A 2,552-nucleotide genomic window follows, 5' to 3' on the forward strand; every position below is an offset into this window, starting at 1 on the left:
TTTTTTTGAGAGAGATTTTCACTGTAGGGCGCGTGCGCTCGCCAGACAGACAGAGAGAGACATAGAGACAGAAAGCGAGAAATCACCCCCCAGGGGGGATGGTCACGCCGCAATCCCTTCTCCTCCATTCTCCTCTCGGGATCTTGGGCACGCACGCACACGTGCCCGGCGTGAGTTTTAAGCCACCGGGTCTGGGACACGAACCGCGGTCAACTACGTGGGAGTCCAGCGACATAGCCATTACGCTAACTGCTGGTTCCCAATAAATTGGTTCTTTACAGTGCACACACACACATATGCACAAGCGTTAGCACAAATATAGGCGAACTATTAAAAGAGAAAATGAAAGTTAAATCCACACGCACTCAATGGTAGTAAACCGAACAGCCTGAGGTCACCACAGAGGCTGCAAGATGGTCTGGGAGCAGGTCCCCGAGCGGCAACTCAAACAGGGTCAGAATACATATTGTCAGGTCGCCGGAGGTGAAGAAAGGGACTCTCCGCTCAGGCAGCGTCCCTGGCGGCGGCCTCACCCAGTGAATACCTGCAGACACGCAAAGCCGCAGCAAGGTGTGTCCCAAATCTTGGGCTAATGACAGTTGTGTCCGGAGCCTCAGCCGGGTCCAGGTTTCGTATTGGAGGGAGAAGTCCTGGGGGCCGACTCCTCTTCTCAATGCAGATGGGTCATGGTGGTCAGTTTAGGGGGAGGCCCCAACGGCGCTTTCCTCCTATCTGTATGCTCAGTGTGCACCTGCCTCTGTCACAGCTCAAACAACTAAAAACTCCACCTCCTGAAACAGGATGGACACAGCCCTGTCCACCTGACTGTGCTCAGCCATGCTGCCTGCCGTTCCCAAGGGCTCCCCTCCTTAATTTCATTTCCACTAGTCTGGAAGAACCGTAGTGCCACAGAACATGTGTCACCACATTGCCCTGGCCTCCGACAGCCATCTCCATCCGAGACGCACAGCCCCTGTGAGGACTAAGGTTTAAGGCGGGTCAGCCTTAACGTGTTTCTCGAAGCTGCCGATTTTCACACCGACACACCTCGTGGCTCTTCAACTTCATTGACTAGTAAGATGCGGTTGCCCAAGCATGGTGGAAGGGGCCACGTTAGGTTCCCAGACGGGGAGACAGGGAGGCCTTGGGCAGACAGAGGATGCTCGGGATGAAGAGGGGTCTCTGATGGAAGAATTGGGAACGCAGGGAGGAGAGGAGGAGACGGGGCCCAGCTGGGAACAGGCAGCAGGCTGGAGGGGAGCAGAAGGAGGGATGAGGGAAACGGGCACCCAGAAGCCTTCCTCCCAGAACCCTCTCTGGCTCACAGACCAATCACTCACCATTGTTACCCCGGTTCATAGACGGGTGAGGCGCGTTCTCTCGTCATCCACAAAGAATTTCTGACATTTTTTCCAAATCTGAGATGAATGAGGGAAGACACCAGTCAGGCCCCAGCCTTCCCCCTGATCGCCCAGGACCACCCTCCACGAGCAGGTCTCTGGCTCCCACTGGAACCGGGTGGGCTGAGTCCTGGGCAGGTTCCCCTGGGTCGCACCCCCCGCCAGCATCCCAGAGCTGCCACCCCTCACCGTACACCTTCCCCAGCCCTAACTCCCCCCCCCCTTTGTGGGGACATGATGTCCTCCCGGGCTCCTTCCTCAGACAGTCTGCGAAGCCCATTCCTGAATTCCGGGTCCCAGAAGTAGTAGAGGCGGGGGCGATGGTCAGCCTCACGTTGCGGTGCGCAGCCAGGAGGTCGGCCACCTGCTTCGCACACGCAGGGCAGGGGCTCCAGGACAAGTACCAGGTGACCTGGAAGTCCTTGTCAGGGGACAGCATGTCTTTGCAGAATCACGAGAGAAAGTACAATTCTGCGTGGTAGGAAGGATGCACCTGGGAGGGGAGGAGAGGTCAGGAGAGGGCAGGGGCAGAGGTCAGGGCCAGGCGGGGACCAGGGAGCACCCCAGGACCTTCTGATCAGGGGCTTCTCTCTTCTCAGTCCCTCCCCTCCCCTGGTGGGCTCGGTATCCCCCTCACCCCGTGCTCACCCATGAAGTCTCGCGTGCGTTCCCGGCATCCATTCTACAGCCCCTGAGCCTGCTCTGGCCGGGCCCTCGGGCTCAGGCGTGTCCCTGCCTGCTGCGTGCTGGGAGGGCACAGACCCTGCCCCATCATGGAGCGGCTGCCACGTGGGGCCACTGAGCATGGAAACGTGGCTCAGGTTGATGGGGTCGTGTGGCGAGTGTGACACGGCTCATGTCAGAGACGACAGGAGAGATGGTGCACACTGCCTCGTGCAGACCCGTGCATGGATTATGCTCAATAATTAATACTAATGATTCAGTCAGGCTTCCTGGGCTAAGGTAGGGACCAAATCTCACCAGCAGCTGTCAGTTTTGTTTGGTTTCATTTTGGGTTTTTTTGAGAGATTTTTGTTATAGGGCATGTGTGCTCGCTGGAGAGACAGAGAGACACTAAGCGAGAACTCACCCCCTGGGGGTGTGGCCACACCGCAATCCCTTCTCCTTTCTCCAATCAGAATTATGTGGGCA

At 57.4% G+C, this 2,552-nt stretch overlaps 1 long non-coding RNA gene across 3 annotated transcripts in view; it reads right to left on the reverse strand.

Annotated features, from left to right (window-relative positions):
* LOC114008167 (uncharacterized) overlaps positions 1 to 2,465 on the reverse strand; it is a 6,097-nt gene extending 3,632 nt beyond the window's left edge. For all 3 annotated transcript variants that reach the window (XR_003549729.1, XR_003549731.1, XR_003549730.1), the window contains exons 1-3: positions 2,049 to 2,465; positions 1,341 to 1,893; positions 545 to 1,250 (exon numbers count right to left, since the gene is read on the reverse strand). This is a non-coding gene — a long non-coding RNA (uncharacterized LOC114008167). The remainder of the gene's footprint in view (positions 1 to 544; positions 1,251 to 1,340; positions 1,894 to 2,048) is intronic.
* Positions 2,466 to 2,552: the final 87 nt, after the last annotated feature.

Source organism: Tupaia chinensis, unplaced genomic scaffold, assembly GCF_000334495.1.
Source record: "Tupaia chinensis unplaced genomic scaffold, TupChi_1.0 Scaffold000294_5, whole genome shotgun sequence".
Lineage (NCBI taxonomy): Eukaryota > Metazoa > Chordata > Mammalia > Scandentia > Tupaiidae > Tupaia > Tupaia belangeri.